General features: G+C 41.7%; 1 protein-coding gene across 1 annotated transcript in view; it reads right to left on the bottom strand.

Moving 5' to 3' along the window:
• The window catches only part of LOC124049099 (GDNF family receptor alpha-2-like), an 86,015-nt gene that overhangs the window by 26,078 nt on the left and 43,979 nt on the right, over nucleotides 1–15,958 (bottom strand). The gene's annotated exons all lie outside the window — the stretch shown is intronic.

Raw genomic sequence — 15,958 nt, 5'->3', positions numbered from 1 at the left:
CTCGACTTGCAATTAAAACCGATAAATAAATGTCTTTCACAGTTCACTTCTAAAGCGGATACCTAGTCAATTAATGTGAACATTTTGGAGACAGCAGCCAATGTGACAGAAGGGCGACTCCATGACCTGGAGACACCGCAAACTAAGCTAGAAGGGGAAATATCTTTTAAAAAATGAAACAAAATCACTCAAAAATCATTCCCTTAAATTCAATGTGCGGGTCACAGGACTTCAAACTGGTGTGGAAGTATGGAAGCCAACTTCCTTCATGAACAATCTTTTCTATGAACTGTTTTGGCAGGAAAAACTTCCCTGCTGATAAAAATCTTTAAAAAAAACTTCCCTGCTGATAAAAATCCGCACCGCACAGGTCCTTTCCGGAACGGATCTTGGTACAGAATTGTACGAATCCACAGTTTTGACGTCAAACTGCAATTTATTCGCCTTGTAGTGTAATCTAATCAAATCAAATCAGGGGCTTTGACCTATGCGGAGAAGAGGATCAGCATCTACCCAGACCTGAGTGCCGAACTGCTGAACCAGAGGGTGACCTACAATGAGGTGAAATCCCAGTTACGCAAGCTAAACCTGAGATGTGGCTTCATCCCCCTGGCAAAACAAATCTTGACCTTCAAGAATACAGCACACAAGTTGTACACTGCCTAGGAGGCTCAAGACTTATTCGAGAAGCACATCAAGCCCAACACACAAGGTGTCACAGCCTGATCTGTTTCACCTGTTGTTGTGATTGTCTCCACTCCCCTCCAGGTGTAGCCCATCTCCCCCATTATTCCCTGTGTATTTATACCTGTGTTCTCTGTTTGTCTGTTGCCAGTTTGTCTTGTTTGTTCGAGTCAACCAGGGTTTTGGGTCTCAGCTCCTGCTTTTTCCAGTCTCTCTTTTCTCACCCTCCTGGTTTTGACCCTTGCCTGACCCTTGCCTGTCCCGACTCTGAGCCCGCCTGCCTGACCACTCTGCCTGCCCCTGACCCTGCCTGCCAACCTGTACCATTTCTCCCCTCTGGATTACTAACCTCTGGCTTACCCTGACCCTGAGCCTGCCTGCCATCCGGTAGCATTGCCCCACCTCTTGTTTACTGACCCCTGCCTGCCTTGACCTGTCTATCGCCTGCCCCTGTTGAAATATTAAACTATTGTTTCTTCAACGTGGTCTGCATCTGGGTCTTACCTTCATACCTGATACAAGGGGATGTCCCGACAGATTTAGGATAACCTCAGTTTGACTGGCATAATAGTCAGGTATGCTATCATACAGCCTAGCCTATGGCTGTGATGCTGCCCTCAGCATAAGACAAGACTCAGTAGGGGTCTCAAGTTACTATTGAATGTTATAATATTAGAAAACGCAAGTTCAACATTTGTTTGTACATCAGCAGTTTTTCTCTTGTGTTGTCAGTCACTGACAGTCACTACATTAGTCATGTCAGCTAACAATTTATAGATTGGTAAGTTAGTTTAGCAAGTTATTTAACCTGTTAAGACTCTAGGGGCAGTATTTCATTTTTGGATAAAAAGACGTGCCCGTTTTTAGCGCAATATTTTGTCACGAAAAGATGCTCGACTATGCTTGGAATTGATAGTTTTGGAAAGAAGACACTGACGTTTCCAGAACTGCAAAGATTTTCACTGTGAGTGCCTTAGAACAAAACCTACAGGCAAAACCAAGATGTTTGAGCGACCAGGAAATCAACAGGATTTCTGATGGCACGTTTTCCATGATCGCCTTATATGGCTGTGAATGCGACAGGAATGAACGGACAATTCCTATCGTTTCCCCAAGGTGTCTGCAGCATTGTGACGTATTTGTAGGCATATCATTGGAAGATTGACCATAAGAGACTACATTTACCAGGGGTCCCGCACGGTGTCTGTGTGGAAATTGGTGCGCAAAAGTCACCTACCAGTATTTTTCCATCCGAATCTGAGAACAATGCAGGCTTCCAGGAATGGCATTTCAATGAAGAGATATATGACAAAACACCTTGAGGATGGATTCAAACAACGTTTTCCATGTTTCAGTCGATATTATGGAGTTAATTCGGAAAAAAGTTTGACGTGTAGGTGACTGAATTTTCGGTTAGTTTCGGTAGCCAAATGCATAGTAACAAAATGGAACGTTGTGTCCTACACAAGCATCTTTCAGGAAAAACTGGACATCTGCTATGTAACTGAGAGTCTCCTCATTGAAACATCTGAAGTTCTTCAAAGGTAAATTATTTTATTTGATCCCTTTGCTGGTTTTTGTGAATATGTTGCGTGCTAAATGCTAACGCTAAATGCTAAGCTAGCTATCACCACTCTTACACAAATAATTGATTTTCTCTGGTTCTAAAGCATATTTTGAAAATCTGAGACGACAGGATTGTTAAGAAAATGATAAGCTTGAGAACAGGCATATTTATTTCATTTCATTTGCGATTTTTAGAAATCGCTAACGTTGCGTTATGGTAATGAGCTTGAGGCTATGATTACGCGACCGAATACGGTGTGGGTCGGACTAAGAGGTTAAACTTGTAGTAATCAGTGTTTTCCATTAGCGTTGGATTATTTTCAGCCGGCTACATTTTGCACTTCATATTAACTATGCTACTTTTCATTTAAAATTTCTAGCGAACTATAGATAGGATAGGCACCTGTCGGTCACAAAGTGAGTGATGACTGTCAAGATTTGTCCAAGATTGTTCCGTTTTTGGCCACTAGATGCCCCCATTGTGCTTTTTTGACCCTTTATTTTCCCCCTGTTTCCAGATTATTATTTGCACCTGTGCCTCATTTCCCTTGAATGTATTTAAACCCTTAGTTTCCCTCAGTTTTTTGCTCTGTGTTTGAATGTTAGCATCCAACCCCAGCGATGCTGTGAACATTTGTTACTCCAGTTGGACTCTCTTGTGGTACTCTGTTTTTGTTCTCGTTTATTTATTTTTGATTATCTTTTGAGGCTTTTTCCCTGCTGTACCTACCACCTTGTGGATTTACCTTTTGACTTGGAGGATTAACTTTTTCTCTTGGATTTACTTTTGGCGTTGTGGATGTATATTTTTGCCTGAAGTACTTTCCTTTTTACTTTATTAAAACACTGTCTCAAGTACTGCTGTGTCTGCCTCATCTTTTGTGTTCTGCTGACTATTAGTGGCTCAGTTTGCTAAGTGACTGTTTCTCACACTGGAGACCTGAGTTTGTAACCGGGTCCTGACAATGACATAGAAACACAGCAGAGAGGAAGAGGAGAGAATCTGTCGAAAATATGCCCAATGGGTGTATATTGGACCTACGCTTGTGCCTCTGCCTTCCTGCCTTTGGGACAGTAACTCCCATTGGGCAGAGACATGAACAACTTGTCATAATATACAGATCTCTGGTTGTAGTCAAATCTCTTTACACAGTGGAGGGAGAGAGAGCATGATGTGCATACATTTGCACGTCCCATGTAATGTAAGTGGTAACAATAAGTCAAAATCCACGACTAAGCCTAATTATTGTTTTCTGACACATTCATTTATTTTATTTTGCGTGTTTCACATAGCACAACTGAACAGCAAGTGTTGACTAGTTTATAAAAGGTGTTGAATTGACTGGATAAAACATTTCTCTCCAACAACAAAAGGGGGGCCACAAATGTATTTTGCCCGGTTGGTGGGCGGCCCCCCAAACAAGTCTCGCTGAGGGCCCCCAAAAGGCTAGAGCCGGCCCTGATTATTATTATGATTGCTGAACATTGTACTTATTAATACCGTTATTATTACGGTATTTGTATTTATTATGGATCCCCATTAGCTGCTGGCAAGGCCTCAGCTACTCCTCCTGGAGTCCAGCAAATTTAGGCAGTTTAAACTATTTTAAAACAATACATTCACAGATTTCACAACACACTGTGTGTCCTCAGGCTCCTACTCCACCAATACGACATATCGACAGTACAGAATCCATTTGTAAGTGTGTGTATAGTGTGTATGTTATTGTGTGTGTGTGACTGTGCATATGTCTGTGCCTATGTTTGTGTTGGTTCACAGTCCCTGCTATTCCATAAGGTGTATTTTTTATCTTTTTTTCTAATCTAATTTGACTGCTTACATCAGTTACTTGATGTGGAATAGAGTTCCATGTAGTCATGGCTCCATGTAGTACTGTGTGCCTCCCATAGTCTCTTCTGGACTTGAGGACTGTGAAGGGACCTCTTCAAATCAAACAAACGTTATTTGTCACATGCGCCGAATACAACAAGTGTAGACTTTACCGTGAAATGCTGACTTACAAGCCCTTGTGGCATGTCTTGTGTTGTATGCATGGGTGTCCGAGCTGTGCGCCAGTAGTCCGAACAGAGAGCTCGGTGCACTCAACATGTCAACACCTCTCATAAATACAAGTAGTGATGAAATCAATCTCTCCTCCACTTTGAGCCAGGTGAGATTGACATGCATATTATTAATATTAGCTCTTTGTGTACATCTAAGAGCCAGCTGTGCTGCCCTGTTCTGAGCCAATTGCAATTTTTTGTAATTTTCAGAGGTCCCCTTTGTGGCACCTGACCACACGACTGAAAATTAGTCCAGGTGCGACAAATCTAGGGCCTGTAGGACCTGCCTTGTTGATAGAGCTGTTAAGAAGGTAGAGCAGCGCTTTATTATGGACATACTTCTCCCCATCTTAGCTATTGTTGAATCAATATGTTTTGACCATGACAGTTTACAATCCAAGGTTACTCCAAGCAGTTTAGTCTCCTCAACTTGCTATATTTCCACATTATTTATTACAAGATTTAGCTGAGGTTTAGGGTTTAGTGAATGATTTGTCCAAAATACAATGCTTTTAGTTTTGGAAATATTTAGGACTAACTTATTCCTTGCCACCCACTCTGAAACTAACTGCAACTCTTTGTTAAGTGTTGCAGTCATTTCAGTCGCTGTAGTAGTCGACATGTATAGTGTTGAGTCATCAGCATACATAGACACACTGGCTTTAGTCAAAGCATGTCGTTAGTAAAGATTGAAAAAAGTAATGGGCCTAGACAGCTGCTCTGGGGAATTCCTGATTCTACCTAGATTATGTTGGAGAGGCTTCCATTAAAGAACACCCTCTGTGTTCTGTTAGACAGGTAACTCCTGCTAATGCCTTCAATGCCACAATTCAAATAGGGCACAGGGCCAGAAATTACGGGTCTTTTGTTAGTGTCTAGCAGAGTCAATCAGCTTTTTAATATCCATTTTCAACTGTTCAGAGCTGCCCTTCATAATGTCATTAAAACCCACATGGACTACAATAGAATCAATGTCCATGTTCTGACATACTACATTCACGAGGAGCTTAGTAATGTCATTTACTCGAGCTCCGGGCTAGGACATTGTTTTTGCACGAGGGATGGGCACTTTTCTTACCATGGAGCGTCCCAAAATCACAGCTGGCGAGAAGGATGAGGAAATCCACGCATTACCACGCTTCACAGGATTCGGAGAACCCTTTAAGGACTGCCTGGTGCAGGCCTTGGAAAGATGGAGAAGCCTTTAAGGACTGCCTGGTGCAGGCCTTGGAGAGATGGAGAAGCCTTTATGGACTGCCTGGTGCAGGCCTTGGAAAGATGGAGAAGCCTTTAAGGACTGCCTGGTGCAGGCCTTGGAAAGATGGAGAAGCCTTTAAGGACTGCCTGGTGCAGGCCTTGGAAAGATGGAGAAGCCTTTAAGGACTGCCTGGTGCAGGCCTTGGAAAGATGGAGAAGCCTTTAAGGACTGCCTGGTGCAGGCCTTGGAAAGATGGAGAAGCCTTTAAGGACTGCCTGGTGCAGGCCTTGGAAAGATGGAGAAGCCCGCCTTGATCCAGAGCAGTGACGGGTTGCCGACATCCACTTTGACATCATAGTAGTAGGCACTGCGACAGCATACACAGGCACCCCCAGCCTGATTCGAAATGATTAATACAGCCGTTCACAAAGGTTAAATTGGGAGAGATGTGAATACATCATTAACTTCGCTTTTATTAAAAATTGTGAAGGATGCCACCCAGTGTTCTCACTCTCACCCCCTATCTTGATAAATACCGATATTAAACTATTTTACAAAATGTTGTCATCCCGTTTCTAGAATTACGTACCCTAATAGTTCCACACAGACAAAGGCGGGCTTGTTGAAAAGCGATTATCCTCGGATAACCTCGTTCGACTATTACAAAGTGTACAGTATCTTAGATGCGTCATCAGAAAGAACAGTTCCTTGGACTGTATTATCTCTCAATGCAGGAAAAGCTTTTGATCGACGAGAATGGTCATATCTGTGGTCTGTGTTGGAACATAATTGGCGAGGCAGGGTAGCCTAGTGGTTAGAACATTGGACTAGTAATTGTGAAGGTTGCAAGATCAAATCCCCAAGCTGACAAGGTAAAAATCAGTCGTTCTTCCCCTGACCTAGGCCGTCATTGAAAATAAGAATTTGTTCTTAACTGACTTGCCAAGGTAAAATAAAAATAAATATGGGTATTGGTTCCAATTTCATTCATATGCTTAAAATAACATATTCTAATCCCTCAGTCATAGTTATAGCCGGCAATATATGTTTTGCGCCGTTCAGAATCACTAGAAGCAGCAGACAAGGCAATTTTTTTAGTCTTTGCTATTATTATTATTATCCATGAAACCCCTGACCCAGGCAATTCATCAATCGAAGGAAATAACACACATTTTCCTGATCACTTCCTGTCATTAAACACAGACAAAATGTTACAATACTGTATCTGGACAATGTATCTCAATCGCTCCCAAACACATTGAAGATCATAGATTAATTCATCTTAATTTCTGCCTCAATGCCTCTTAAGACCCCATTGGAGTACTCCATCTCTACCCTGCTGTTTCCCATTTTAAACATTTAGGAGTAGAATTATTTCCTTCCTTAGATAAAACCATTGACAGAAACTTTAATAACAGAACGCTGAAAACAATTAAATTGGACCTCAGTAGATGGAATAATATCCCAGTTGCTTTAATTAGCAGAATATCTATTGTCAAAATGAAAAACTCCCACGGATGAATTTCTGTAGTTTAATGCTTCCCATGGCTCCCCCTTCTGGCAATTGGGACACAATTCATAGTGTGGTATCAACATTTGTGTAGTGAGGTAAACGATCCTGGATAAACATTAACACATTTACAAAGAGGGAAAGAGATAGGAGGACTATCCGTACCAAACGATAAAATGTATTTCCAGGATTTCCAGGTACTAGCATTTCGCCCCATCCTAAATTGGTTTAGACATAATTCTTTAGCCCCTTGGCTAAGTATAGAGAGAAATATAGTGTCTCCTCTTGCCCTCGATGAGGTGGTCTTCACTGATATATCTCTTAAAATGTTTTAACTATGCTTCGGTCCTATTATTGCTCAAACAATTTCCCTTTTGTACAACATTAAAAAAAATGTAACTGGGAATCAAAATGGCATGCCCGTAACCCAATATTTTACAATAATGTCTTGTCATTTAATTTTTTAATTTTTATTTCACCTTTATTTAACCAGGTAGGCAAGTTGAGAACAAGTTCTCATTTACAATTGCGACCTGGCCAAGATAAAGTAAAGCAGTTCGACAGATACAACGACACAGAGTTACACATGGAGGAAAACAAACATACAGTCAATAATACAGTATAAACAAGTCTATATACAATGTGAGCAAATTAGGTGAGAAGGGAGGTAAAGGCAAAAGAGGCCATGGTGGCAAAGTAAATACAATATAGCAAGTAAAACACTGGAATGGTAGTTTTGCATTGGAAGAATGTGCAAAGTAGAAATAAAAATAATGGGGTGCAAAGGAGCAAAATAAATAAATAAATGAAATACAGTTGGGAAAGAGGTAGTTGTTTGGGCTAAATTATAGGTGGGCTATGTACAGGTGCAGTAATCTGTAAGATGCTCTGACAGTTGGTGCTTAAAGCTAGTGAGGGAGATAAGTGTTTCCAGTTTCAGAGATTTTTGTAGTTCGTTCCAGTCATTGGCAGCAGAGAACTGGAAGGAGAGGCGGCCAAAGAAAGAATTGGTTTTGGGGGTGACTAGAGAGATATACCTGCTGGAGCGTGTGCTACAGGTGGGAGATGCTATGGTGACCAGCGAGCTGAGATAATGGGGGACTTTACCTAGCAGGGTCTTGTAGATGACATGGAGCCAGTGGGTTTGGCGACGAGTATGAAGCGAGGGCCAGCCAACGAGAGCGAACAGGTCGCAATGGTGGGTAGTATATGGGGCTTTGGTGACAAAATGGATTGCACTGTGATAGACTGCATCCAATTTGTTGAGTAGGGTATTGGAGGCTATTTTGTAAATGACATCGCCAAAGTCGAGGATTAGTAGGATGGTCAGTTTTACAAGGGTATGTTTGGCAGCATGAGTGAAGGATGCTTTGTTGCGAAATAGGAAGCCAATTCTAGATTTAACTTTGGATTGGAGATGTTTGATATGGGTCTGGAAGGAGAGTTTACAGTCTAACCAGACACCTAAGTATTTGTAGTTGTCCACGTATTCTAAGTCTGGGTCAAGAGTGTCCAGCAGTTTGGGTCAAGAGTGTCCCCCCCTTTGAAGAGGGGGATGACCGCAGCTGCTTTCCAATCTTTGGGAATCTCAGACGACACGAACGAGAGGTTGAACAGGCTAGTAATAGGGGTGGCAACAATTTCGGCAGATAATTTTAGAAAGAAAGGGTCCAGATTGTCTAGCCTGGCTGATTTGTAGGGGTCCAGATTTTTCAGCTCTTTCAGAACATCAGCTGAATGGATTTGGGAGAAGGAGAAATGGGGAAGGCTTGGGCGAGTTGCTGTTGGGGGTGCAGTGCTGTTGACCGGGGTAGGAGTAGCCAGGTGGAAAGCATGGCCAGCCGTAGAAAAATGCTTATTGAAATTCTCAATTATGGTGGATTTATCAGTGGTGACAGTGTTTCCTATCTTCAGTGCAGTGGGCAGCTGGGAGGAGGTGTTCTTATTCTCCATGGACTTTACAGTGTCCCAGAACTTTTTTGAGTTAGTGTTGCAGGAAGCAAATTTCTGCTTTAAAAAGCTAGCCTTGGCTTTTCTAACTGCCTGTGTATAACAGTTTCTAGCTTCCCTGAACAGCTGCATATCCTGGGGGCTGTTCGATGCTAATGCAGAACGCCATAGGATGTTTTTGTGTTGGTTAAGGGCAGTCAGGTCTGGGGAGAACCAAGGGCTATATCTGTTCCTGGTTCTAAATTTCTTGAATGGGGCATGTTTATTTAAAATGGTTAGGAAGGCATTTAAAAAAAATATCCAGGCATCCTCTATTGACGGGATGAGATCAATATCCTTCCAGGATACCCCGGCCAGGTCGATTAGAAAGGCCTGCTCGCTGAAGTGTTTCAGGGAGCGTTTTACAGTGATGAGTGGAGGTCGTTTGACCACTGACCCATTACGGATGCAGGCAATGAGGCAGTGATCGCTGAGATCTTGGTTGAAGACAGCAGAGGTGTATTTAGAGGGGAAGTTGGTTAGGATGATATCTATGAGGGTGCCCGTGTTTAAGGCTTTGGGGGGGTACCTGGTAGGTTCATTGATAATTTGTGTGAGATTGAGGGCATCAGGTTTAGATTGTAGGATGGTTGGGGTGTTAAGCATGTTCCAGTTTAGGTCGCCTAGCAGCACGAGCTCTGAAGATAGATGGGGGGCAAGTTCACATATGGTGTCCAGAGCACAGCTGGGGGCAGAGGGTGGTCTATAGCAAGCGGCAACAGTGAGAGACTTGTTTTTAGGGAGGTGGATTTTTAAAAGTAGAAGTTCAAATTGTTTGGGTACAGACCTGGATAGTACGACAGAACTCTGCAGGCTATCTTTGCAGTAGATTGCAACACCGCCCCCTTTGGCAGTTCTATCTTGTCTGAAAATGTTGTAATTTGGAATTAAAATTTCAGAATTTTTGGTGGTCTTCCTAAGCCAGGATTCAGACACAGCTAGAACATCCGGGTTGGAAGAGTGTGCTAAAGCAGTGAATAGAACAAACTTAGGGAGGAGCCTTCTAATGTTAACATGTATGAAACCAAGGCTATTACGGTTACAGAAGTCATCAAAAGAGAGCGCCTGGGGAATAGGAGTGGAGTTAGGCACTGCAGGGCCTGGATTCACCTCTACATCGCCAGAGGAACATAGGTGGAGAAGAATAAGGGTACGGCTAAAAGCAATAGGAATTGGTCGTCTAGAACGTCTGGAACAGAGAGTAAAAGGAGGTTTCTGGGGGCGATAACATAGCATCAAGGTATAATGTACAGACAAAGGTATGGTAGGATGTGAATACAGTGGAGGTAAACCTAGGTATTGAGTGATGAAGAGAGAGATATTGTCTCTAGAAACATCATTGAAACCAGGAGATATCATTGCATGTGTGGGTGGTGGAACTAATAAATTGGATAAGGTATAGTGAGCAGGACTAGAGGCTCTACAGTGAAATAAGCCAATAAACACTAACCAGAACAGCAATGGACAAGACATATTGACATTAAGGAGAGGCATCCTTAGTCGAGTGATCAAAAGATTCCAGTGAGTGGAGTGTTTGGTTTGGGGGTCACGGCGATTTAGACAGCTGGCCAGGACATCGGTAGCAAGCTAGCATAGGATGGAGGTCTGTTGTTAGCCACCTCTTGCGTTCCGTCAGTAGATTAGTGGGGTTCCGTGTGGTAGAGGGGATTAGTCCAAATCACACACAGAAAAAAACAATAGATATAGTTATAGAGGCCCAAGAAGAAACATAATAATAATAAAAATAAATAAATTGTCCGATTGTCTATTCTGAGAGCAGCCGGTAAGACAGCTAACGGTTAGCAGGCCGCAGATGGGCGTTCAGGTAACGTCGCGACGGAGGAGCCAGCCGGATCTCCTTCGGGTAGATAACGTCGGCAGTCCAGTTGTGAAGGCCCGGTGGGGCTCCGCGTAGGCAGTAAAACGGGTCCGGATAGGTGACTGCAGCCCAGGAGTGATTGACGGAGCTCAGGAGTGATTGACGGAGCTAGCTAGCTCCGGAGTAATTGATGTTTGCTCCGGAATCGACAAGAGCAGATAGACACACGGATAGCAGCTAGCTAGCTGTGAGATCCGTGAATGAATGTCCAGAGAGCAGTTGAAATCCAAGGACATGGAGAGAAAAATTGGTCCGGTATGTTCCGTTCCGAGCCGCGCTGCGCCGTACAAAACTGCCGATAGATTTTCGAGCTAAAGGATAGCTGATGACCACAAACTGTGGTTAGCTGAATACTAACGATTTGCCAGTAAAGAAGCTAACTAGCTTCTGAACTAGCTTCTGATTAGCTTCTAGCTAGCTCCTGGCTAGCTTCTGGTTAGTTTCTGGCTAGCTTCTTGGAGTTTCTGGCTAGCTTCTGGCTAGCTTCTTGGAGGATTGCAGATTTGAGGTAAATAATACTTATTTATGAATATAAATTGGTGAGGCGGGTTGCAGGAGAGTGTTTTGAAGATGAGTTGATGGAAAAATAAAAATAAAATGTATGTGAAAAAAAGTTGTAAATATATATATATATACAGGACACGACAAGACGAGGACAAAAGACGTCTGAACTGCTATGCCATCTCGGGTAATCCGGAGGGTAGCCTTTTGCATCCCCCCAATGGTCTAAATGTGGAATCCATACCCTTACTGATATCATGGACACGAATGGTATGAGAACATTCCACATTTTTTCCCTATGGAGTCCCTTGGGAAACCCAACTACCAAACCATTCTATGATTGGTTTTATAAATAAATGATCTGTGCTCCCAATCTCTATAATATATAAACAGCTTTGGGAAGGCTCATATTCATAGCCATGAAAAAAGTATGGTCCACAGATCTAATTGAATCTGAACAATTAGCCATTAAAAAGTATGGTCTGCAGATCGAATTGAATCTTAACAACCCTTTAATTGGAATAGAATATGGAAAAATATGACCTTGGTATCCCATAATCCAAACCATTAATTTATACATTTTATGTTTGTTCACAGACTGTATTTAACACCAAGGAAACATATTATGGTGAAATTGTCCCCAACTCCCAACTGTTCACTGTGTCCCCTAAATCAGGTAAATGATGTGGCAGTGCCCTGCAATTGAATGCTTCTGTGGCAAAGTTACAAAATACATTTTGAAGTGCATGTATATTTAAGTATTCAATGCTTTTCATCTATTACAGTATGTTACTTAACAATGATAGCCCTTTGAATCTCTCAATCAATCAGAGAAGATTACTGCTCACAGACAGCATTGCACACTCTCTCCCATTTAATTAGTGGATACAGTTACTATTAGAAATTATAACTTTAGCATTATCAACCACAATAATGAAAAGTGCTAATCAAGGATCATTTGAGGCCTGGACGAATATACTTGACTCCGCTAAAGCCCCACACATACAAACCAATTATGATAATATATATATATATTTTTAATTTTACTATGCAAGTCAGTTAAGGATAAATTCTTATTTTCAATGACTGCCTAGGAACAGTGGGTTAACTGCCTGTTCAGGGGCAGAACAACAGATTTGTACCTTGTCGGCTCAGGGATTTGAACTTGCAACCTTTTGGTTACTAGTCCAAAGCTCTAACCACTAGGCTACCCTGCCGCACCTTGTGGGGGCTGTTATGTTAGACTTTAGTGCGGCTTTAGACATTATTGATCAATGTCTGCTGCTGGAAAAACGTATGTGTTATGGCTTTCACTCCCTGCTATATTGTGGATAAAGAGTTCTGTCTAACAGAATGCAGAAGATGTTCTTTAATTGAAGCCTATCCAACACAATAGAATCAGGAATTCCCCAGGGCAGCTGTCTATGCCCCTTACCTTTTCAATCTTTACTAATGACATGCCACTGGCTTTGAATAAAGCTATTGCTATTGTTGTGTTTCTATTTATGCGGATGACTCAACACTATACATCAAATCAAACTTTATTGTCACATGTGCCAAATACAACAAATGTAGACTTTACCGTGAAATGCTTACTTACAAGCCCTTAACCAACAGTGTATTTCAAGAAGAAGAAAATATTTACCAAGTAGGCTAAAATAAAAAGTAATGATAAAAATTTAAAATTAAATGTGTGAGCTACTACATCAAATTAAAGGACTGCAACACTTAACAAAGAGCTGCACTTAGTTTCGGAATTGGTAGCAAGGAAAAACAACTAAAAGCATTGAATTTGGGACAAATCATTCACTAAACCCTAAACCTCAACTATATCTTGTCATGAATAATGTGAAAATTTAGTAAGTTGAGATGACTAAACTGCTTGGACTAACCAAGGATGTTATAGTATCAACTGTCATGGTCAACTGTCATGTTCAAAACATATTGATACAACAGTAGCTAAGACGGGGAGAAGTATGTCCATAATAAAACACTGCTGTACCTTCTTAACAGCACTATCAACAAGGCAGGTCCTACAGGCCCTAGTTTTGTAGCACCTGGACTACTGTTCAGTCGTGTGGTCAGGTGCCACAAAGAGGGAATTAGGAAAATTGCAATTGGCTCAGAACAGGGCAGCATGGCTGGACTTTAGATGCACACAGAGAGCTAACATTAATAACATGCACTTCATCACTAATTGTATTTGTGAGAGGTATTGACATGTTGAATGCACCGAGCTGTATGTTTGAAGTACTGGCACACAGCTCGGACACCAATGCATACCCCACAAGACATACCACCAGAGTTTTCTTCACAGTCCACAAGTCTTGAACAGACCATGGGAGGCACACAGTACTACATAGAGCCATGACTATATGGAACTCTATTCCACATCAAGTAACGCATGCAAGCAATAAGATTTTATAAAAAAACGGATAAAAATAAACCATATGGAACAGCGGGGACTGTGAAGCAACACAAAAATAGGCACAGACACATGCATACAAACACACAATAATATATGCACTATACACACACGTACAGTACACATGGATTTTATGTTGTAGATATGTAGTAGAGTGAGAGGATATTATGGGGATCCATAATAAATACAAACTATGTGCCTTCAGAAAGTATTCACACCCCTTGACTTGTTCTACATTTTGTTGTGTTACAGCCTGAATTTAAAATGGATAAAATTCAGATTTTTTTGTCACTGGCCAACACACAATACCAGATAATGTCAAAGTGGCTGTGATTGGAGACAACTGAGGATGACAACATTGTAATTACTCCACAATTCTAGGCTAATTGACAGAGTGAAAAGAAGGAAGCCTGTAAAGAATATCTGACACATCTCCCTTGCAAAACAGCAGTAAAATAATACTGCAAAAATGTGGCAAGCAATTACATTTTTGTCCTGAATACAAAGTGTTTTGTTTGGGGAAAATCCAATACAACACATTACATTTACATTTACATTTAAGTCATTTAGCAGACGCTCTTACTGAGTACCACTCCATATTTTCAAGCATAATGGTGGCTGCATTATGTTATGGGTATTTTTTCAGGAGTTTTTCAGGATGAAAATAAATGGAATGAAGGTAAGCACAGGCAAAGTCCTAGTGGACAACATGGTTCAGTCTGCTTTCCACCAGACACTGGGAGATGAATTCACCTTTCAGGGGGACAATAACCTCAGACACAAGGCCAAATCTACACTGGAGTTGCTTATCAAGTAGACAGTGAATGTTTGCTGATGGGTTGGGGTTATCGTTGTATGCTTTGTTTTTTGTACCTGTAACACTGAAGAAAAAGTTGGGCACATAAAGAAATACAAGTTGGACTTACAGCGTGACAGTTAGCTGCTACATGCTGTTTTCTGGTGTCCAAGCTAATAACCTTGGCTGGCTAAAGGGGTGTGCATGCATATCTAATGAGGACATAGACTCTCTCCCCCCTCTTTCTACACTCTCTCTCTCCACTCTCCTTCTATCCTATTTTTTTTCACCCTCCCCAGCTCTCATTCCTCTCGCTCTTTTCCCCTCTCTCTCTCTGACCCTGACTTGTCAGTCAAAGTAAAGCAGACTCACCGTAATCCCATGGGAGACACCTTATTATAATATCTACATTAGCAGAGGCAGAAAAAAATGCACATACACACACACACACATCCACACAAATACACACACACACACACACACACACACACACATCCACACAAATACACACACACACACACAATACACCATGTAATTCTAATAACATATAAACACATAACTGACAATGCTGACCTTGAAAACATAATGTAGTCAGAAATAGCCTAAACTCCCATTTAAACAACTTGTTCCTACACTTAGATGAGGAGAGGAGTGTAGAAGAGAGGAAGGGAGAGGAGATAGGAGTGTGTAGGTGGGTTGTTGTCTAGTGTGTAGTTGTGCGTGGGTATGTTTGTGTCTGTTTGTGGTTATAATTAGATTGTTTTGTCTAAACGTTCTCTTTAATTAGTCATCCCTCATTGGGACTGCTCATTTACATATTTACCATATTTGCATAGCTAATGAGTTCCTGGCTGCCTGTTGCAATTAGCATCCAACTCAGAGGTTGCCCCAAGTTACACCCGTTACCATTATCTAACTATCCTCTTAATATCTCTACCGCTCTCTCTTTCTTTGCTCTCTCTTTTTTTTTACACCTCTCTCTCTTTTCTTTCTCTGTCCATCTTTGGCCACTCTCTTTCACGCTCTAATTTTAAAAAAAAATCACCCTTAAAGTCTGTCAGTACACACACACACACACACACACACACAACCACCCAAACAGATCCACACACCACTGGGGTCTTTTCAACATTATGTAGGAGGCAGAAAGGAAATTAAATGCATGAGGCAGCCAAAAGATTGGGATCCCAGTGCTCGGGTGTGTATGTGTTTGTTTGTGTGTTCATGCATAAATGAGTGTGCACACTTGAGTGTGTTTGGAATTATGTTCCTGCATGCGTGTGCAAATCCATGTGTACACTTGAGTGTACGTTTTGTCGAGGTGTATGTGTTTTTGTGTGTGTCTG

Source organism: Oncorhynchus gorbuscha, linkage group LG11 (assembly GCF_021184085.1).
Source record: "Oncorhynchus gorbuscha isolate QuinsamMale2020 ecotype Even-year linkage group LG11, OgorEven_v1.0, whole genome shotgun sequence".
Lineage (NCBI taxonomy): Eukaryota > Metazoa > Chordata > Actinopteri > Salmoniformes > Salmonidae > Oncorhynchus > Oncorhynchus gorbuscha.
The sequence above is the reverse complement of the archived record's forward strand: the minus strand, read 5'-3'. Positions and strand labels throughout refer to the sequence as shown.